Raw genomic sequence first — 7,590 nt, forward strand, 5'->3', positions numbered from 1 at the left:
TTCAGAACCATCCCATTATCAACCATTCATCTTCATTAGAGTTTTTCAACATGAGGAATATCACACAAAAAGCAATACATAAAGTATGTCAGACGATTGATCAGAAACTCTGGGTTAATATAATTCGGGGGACCCATAAATCTCCAGCACCAACAGGTCTTTGTGGCATTATATACATCAATATTCATGCACCAATACATAGCGTAAAATATTCCAGTATACAGAATTTTCCTGCCTGGTGCTTGCTGGTTAATCCCTGATTTATATGCTATGTGGCGGACAGACTGGAGACTCAAAGGCCGGATCCAAGCTATACAACATATATGCCAGCACAGGATGAGATTCGGGGCATTACTGCAACTTCATATATTACAGTTAATGAAGTTCATATCCATTATTGCGGTCCATATGACCAGTTAAGTAATAGTGATTGATCTACCAAATATCTCATTACTTTGATTTGGTTTCCATGTTAGTATTGTTTGATACCTCTCAATGCTAAAATACACTAAGGGGAGGACAAGAAAGAAACCTTGAGTTTCCACAGTATATAGTGTAGGGGATCGTCAGTGATGGCTTACGGAGATCATTCGGTAATGGACGGTATGTGTTTCTCTACTCTAATTTGTTATTTTTTATTCAAGTGCATAGGCTAAATCTTATTGTTTATGGCTTTATGGGGAAGTAAAAATCCCACAGCTACAGCTACTTTCAACAACTTGTCAAGATATCAAAATCTAGAAAATAAAGAAAATAAAGAAATGATGTTTTATGTTTGGGTACCCTTTATGTTTTCATGGACCAGATCAAGAATCAAGCAATGGCGAGCATATTAGAAAAACAGAGTAGAGTAGAAGAGAGTGGATGATACCTTATCCAACGAGTTCAAGTAATCAACGGCTCTTTCTCTGTTAATCAAGAAGGCGTGCTTGTCCATTTCAATGTTCGGTGAGCCCCTATGAAAGCAAAATTGAAAATCCACAAAAAAGATTGCATTCGATTAATCCGTTATATGGAACGACGTATCACAGGAATGTTAGAAAATGGGAAGAGGGGGGGGGGGGGGGAAGAGAGGATAAGGTGAGAACTGGTCAGCAGCTCAGAAGAAAAGAGGAACAGATTACTTGCTTTCCCCACCAAAGTTCTTCTGTGGTGTCATCCTTCACAACGCGTTTATCTCTTGGGGAGCGACCTGTCTTCGCTCCCGATAACGTCGCCAAGGCACCGCTAGAAGTTATGAAGGATCCGTGCTCGTACTTTATAGCTTGCTCGTATAGCTCTGCGGGCAGAGAGAGAGAGGGAGAATTAATTAGAACAACAAAATTAAGGACCAGCACGCTCGTGTGTGAGGACAGAGTTAAAGGAAAGAAGAAGGAAGGGGTATTACCGGCGGGAGAGAGGTTGTAGAGGACGTGGGTAAACTTTAAAGCGCTATCACTGTTGTTGAGGGTAGGAGTGAAATGAGGATGCGCGACGTGAGCAACCTTTGGAGTTTCAGATCTCTTTGCTGGGTCTCCTTTCACCACCTTTGGCCCTGTTTCCCTCGTATGAGATGCCAACGAAGCACTGCAACGAATTATTAAGAACAGAATAACGACGTCACTTATTTTAGATTTTCAATGCTAAGGGACCAATCGCCCCTGTTTGGATGGTTGCGTATGCACATCCATTGGCTCGGCACAGGCCATGCGACCAGATGCCAATATTTTTTATTTTTAAAATTTTAATAGAAATAAATATTATTATTTTACATAAAAACTGCACTAAATAATTCACTCTGGTCGTTTGGAAGCGCCGCTTGTCACATGAGATAGGATTTGGTTATGATCACTTCTTCTTTTCTTTAAAAAAAGCTATTATTCACTCTAATAGTTAAAAGAGACTTATTCTGCGCGCGCACACACACACACACACACACACACACACATATATATATATAGAGAGAGAGAGAGAGAGAGAGAGAGTGTGTGTGGTTGTCATAACCTCATTCCTAATCCGTGGATTTAGAATTTATCAAATAAAGAAAGAAAATTGAAGAGAGAAAAAGTAGATTCTAAATCTACGATTCAGGGACATACGAGATTATTCTCTTACCTAAACCTGATCCGCTCTTGAGTTATTACAACTCCTGAGTCCTGACTCGGAGGAAGAGATAAAGATTTCAAATGGTAGACATGGTGTTTGGTTACATTTCAAATTTAAAATTTGAAGATACGTTAACACTTACTATGAGAATATAGCAGCAAAATTTAATCCCACCGGACTGTGGCGTTAAAAGAGTACCAACCTGATGGACTGGAGCTGAAGTTTTTGGCGTTCCTCTTCGGAAATGGAAGCAAAAGCACCTTGAGCTCTATTGATAGGCGCCGCAGGCGCCGGCTTTTTCTTCTACGGCAAATGCAGTTCGCCGATCGTCCGCGCTTTCACTGGAGTAGCAATGTCCACATCGTGAACGATCCCGTTTTCTTCCTTTCTATGGGTTGTGATCTTTGCAATCCCATTCCCGTTCGTGAAGCTGAAATCCCCGTTCCCGTTCACTTTTCCGTTTCCGTTGACAATTCCGTTACTGTTCACTGTTCCATTTCCGTTGACTCTTCCGTTTCCCGCCATTTCTTCTCTACAATTTTGATAAAACATCAATCAACCGCTACCAAAAAGATCTCATTTACTATTTGTTAGAACAAATGAAATAGCTTTCCGCGGTTTACAAAGAGATCAATAAGAAACCAAAATTGGGGTTTTTAATTGGGATTTTTAAGATCTTAAATCTAGAAGAATAGCCTTTTCACAGAAAGAGGAAGAGATTTAAATTAAAAAATTAAAAAATAAAAAAATTAAAAAATAAAAAACAGAAGGAGACAAGCAGAGGCTTACAATTCAAGGTACTGAAATATAAGAAAACAAAGTATATCTCAAACACATGCAATACATTCAACAAATTTTATCATCGAAAGACACAAGCAGAGGATCAGGAGAAGAATCGATCTTCATCGTAGCTTCAGAGAGAAAGAGAGCTCACCAGAAATCGGAAACTGGTAAGGATATGGGGAAACAAAACTCTTTAACAAGAATGAGAAATAAAGGACTAAACCATCCTACCTCAGTAAAGCTGTTACTGTTCGAACTACAACAGATGAGATGAGAACGAATGCCAAAACAGAGCACAAAGGCCTTCCTTTTAAAGGCTTCCATCGACCCCACCCAATTTAACCATGATTACATCTTAACCTCGCGGTTCAAGTCCAATAAGAATCTAAGGCTGCGTTGGGTATGCATGCTTGATTGATAATATTTTCTAAGAGATCATATTAAAGCTTTGGGGGTGTTTGGTTCAGTAAATCTTTGGGATGACATTCTTTAGAATAATAATTCTTAATTTTTAGAGTTGATTGGTTCCACTAGATGATCCTCATAAGTGAGCACCCTACTTCACATGAATGACCATATTACAAAGGATGTGTTCCAAATCTGAGTTTACCTCAACACTTAAACTCAGATTTGAGTAACCTTTTTACCACCTAGTATAAAAGGAGAAAGCGGAAAGAAGTTCTCTACGGAAGCCAATATCTCAACCCGCGAGAAACATGTACTAGCCTCAAGGCAACCAAACGATTTTTCTGAAAGAAACATAATTCAGAAGAATATCTAACAAAAGATTGACATTCATATCCGATACATACACCATTTGATTTACCTAACCAAACACCCCCTAATAGTTTTCCATCAATGATCTCAAACATATCGACCTATTATTTATTTTGCTTATTTTTGTCATCTCATTTTTCAACTTCATTGTTTTGTGGACCCTAAAGCCTCACCTCTTGAAAATCTGGATCCTAAATCATGATTAAAGAGAACAAACTACCTCCTAGCATACCTTATGTTCACACACATGAGAAATTGAAGCCAGGGCATAGGTGTTTTTTCACAGTCTGGCTTCACTCCTCCATGTGTGTGGGTGTAGGGTACATTTAGAGGGACTGTATTCTTTCCTATTATACATGTATGTTGAAAGCATTTGGAATCGTATAATAGACATTTTGAAATTAAAGTTGAGTTTAATATGATTTCTTGGAATGTGTTATTGACCTATAGAATAAATTCCAAAAATGCACGCAAAATGTAGCATAAGAAACCAATTGTTTATAGTTTGATGGATCCATGCATAGTCCAATTAGCTTCTTTAAAGACTTATATAGCCCGATTAAATTGAACCTGGTTATAACCAATTTAACGAATATAAATGTATTCATGCTTGACCAATGAACACAATATTCTTAATTTCTTATCAAATCGGTTTTTTAAAATGGAAATACATTATATCGATTATGTGTTTTCAACCATGATAGGAGTCATTTTCTAGAAGATCTAGGATCTAGCCAATAAAACGGATTTTGATTGGGGGCAGAAGGATCCAGCCCAATACATGTTAGCCAGAGAAGTATTTATTTGTTACTCTCTTTTAATGTAGTAGGCAGATGTGGTGTTTTGCACCCCTTAACTTGCATTACCATCCTTCAAATTCACATAAGCCCTAAGTAGTGTCACATCCTTGAGTGGTGATAAGAATCATTTTCTAGAAGATCCGGCCAAAAAAATGGAGTTTTGAAGTAGGAAGATCAAGCTAAAAACCTATTGTTAAATAAAATATTTATTTGTTGCTTTCTTTTAATATAGTTCGATGTGGCATTTTACATCCCTTAAGTGAACTGTGAGTGAACCCCAAAAGAAAAAAGTTAACCATAAGTAAATCAAGCCCAAAACCTATTGTTATAAATGTTTGTTTTCCCCTTTGTTTTGATGTAATACATTCTCAATATGGTATTTTGCATCCCTTATCTTGCATTGTCATCCTTAAACAAAATATTTATCTGTTGCTTTCTTTCCATGTAGTTTGATGTGATATATTGCACCCCTTAACTGAGCCACGAGTAGATTAAGTCTAAAACCTATTGTTAGAAATATATTTTTTTTATGCAGTACGATGTGGTATTTTGCACCCCTTAATGTGCATTATCTTTCACCAAAAATATAATTTGCATTGTCACCCTTAGAGAAAATATTTTTTTGTTGCTTTCTTCAATGTAGACCAATGTCATATTTTGCACCCCTCAAGTGAACCACGAGTAGATCAAACTTTATTATTAAAAATATTTATTTTTTGAATTCCTTTTTTATGTGTTACAATGTGGTATTTTGTGTCCCTTAACTAGTTGCTTGCATTGTCATTTGTTTACCAAAAAATAATAATAATAATTGCTTTATCATCCTATCACAAATAAGCATTCGACCTTTCTTTGTCATTCATACACGTGTAGTAATCTTATTCAACATCAGTCATTGACTCATTACAATTTACAACCAATTTAAAACAGTATCTAGAAGGTCAAGGTTTTAAGGACTAGATAAGATCTGCCGATAATGGATCAGAATCAATTGAGGTTAATCCTGATTCTTTCCAATCCAACTCGAGTAGATCCTATATAGAGAAAGCCCTACATCCCTGAAATATGCTGATTTCGGGATCAATCTAGGCCTATTCCAATCTAATCCGAATTGAAATTGATCATGATCAACCAGGATCCCAAACTAGGAAGTATTTAAATCCTGAGAAGTGTAGGGAAAGTACAAAACTAGATCCTTTCCTAGACCATGACCTCCTGCAATAACTTCACTCCATCCATTGGCCACACCCCTTGAATGGTGTGAGACTATTGCACGAAGTCATAGTCCAAGAAAGACCAAGAATAAGAAAAAGATTACAGCATAACTTGGATAGCTTCCTTTCATTTTTATAAAAATATATGTATTTTTCTTTAAGCATGGGAAAGTTGTCAAGTATCCTTCTCCACAAACCTAGTGTTAAAATTTTGAAAATTTTTATTTATTTATTTATTTATTTCTTTTTCTGGGATTCGAAAACCTCACTCCATTACATCTGTCTAGTTAGCTCATGTATCAAATTTCACCCACCACCAGTACAATAGGGCATATGTCTATTCAATCCGTTTGTCAATAAATACCATATAAGAATTTTTTAAGTTTAAAGTCAATGCCAAAACTTTGTAAGACATGTTATCCATTTTTTTTCTTCTTATAGTCACCATTCCACCATTTTCTGTCCATAAGAGGCCTTGCACCTACACATAGGGGGCACACAACCTCAGGTAGAGGCACCGGAGATAGAAAACTTTCTCCTAAAAAATTATCTCCAGCAGAGAGTGTGGTCTATACCAATGCTCTCTTGTCTCTCTTTTCTCTCTGTGTGTAAAGAGAGATAGACACAAGAAATGTTGGCAAAGATCATGCTCAAAAACAGGGAATCACTTCCCCATAGTCTATTTAGTTTGAAGAACATGAAATATTGATATAACAACTTAAAAAACCCCATGAACAGTATGGCTAAACTATTGAAATAGGCAACTAAAGACGGAAGACTTGTTGCCTATCTAGAGGATTCTCCATCTATCGAACAGGAATGATTCCTGCAATGTCAATTACCACTGTTATGGGAAAAAAAATCTGATTGATTAGTTTTGAAAACTATTCACTTTAAAAAAGGTTGAAGATAAAAATCATATCAAGAAAAAAAAAATGGGAAAATGTTTTTGGCCGGGAGCGAGACCCATGCGCCAACGTCTCAACCCATGAAAAAAGAAAGCACACAAACATCGATCAGGAGGAATGCAATGGTCATTTCACAACCCCTGTGTTTGGACGCCAGGGTGCATTTCTGGACAGAATGCATTCCCAATATAAAAGAAATACTCAAAAAACTATGGTCAAACTTTTGTGAACATTGAGAGGCTCAAAGTTTACTTTACTCAGCAATAGAAAGGGTGGGAAGCCAAATAGAAGAAGCTTGGACAGATTCTCCGCTGCTGGTTAACTTGATTCCTAAACCAAAGTTCAGAGCATGGCCATGGAACTTTGTTCACATTTTGCTTTATATTTCTCCTCTGTTTTTTTGGGGGGATAGAAATGTTCCATAAGATTGCAAAATAAATTCCCACGGCCATGAGTAACCTTCTTGTGGTGTAGTCTAATGTGCCCTCTTCTTGGAATCAGTCAAGATTTCTAAGCTTCGATATCCCATCTGCATTGCATTGATGGGTCCCCTTGCTGAATTCTTCTAGCCTCTGCTTCTCGGACGCTTCCTGCAATTCCAAGATCCATTGAAGCATCTACGATATTGTGATTATTAATAATGATTCTAGCCCACCCTGCTTCCTTGGTGGGTTGAAAATTCCAACTGAAACTAATATGGGATAATCCTTAGAAGGTAGATGGAGGCATAGTAGACTGGTTAGATTGGGTTTGGCATCAAAAGATTCAAAATCAGTATGATACCCATCTGATATTACTTTGATGATTTTGTTCTATCTGAATTCCCAAATTTCTCCTGGTTTTTATCAAAACTTGTTTGTTTCATGAGAGTTTGACAGGCAGATGCAGTTTGTGTGGACCTGACCACCAATTTGCCTGAATACCTGCTGGATTAATCTATAGTATGCTGGGGGTTGCCAAAGTGTTTGCTAGCCATGGATGCAAGTTCAGGGCAAAATTCAGTGACCATTTTGAATCCAACCA

This window comes from Macadamia integrifolia, chromosome 9 (genome assembly GCF_013358625.1).
Source record: "Macadamia integrifolia cultivar HAES 741 chromosome 9, SCU_Mint_v3, whole genome shotgun sequence".
Lineage (NCBI taxonomy): Eukaryota > Viridiplantae > Streptophyta > Magnoliopsida > Proteales > Proteaceae > Macadamia > Macadamia integrifolia.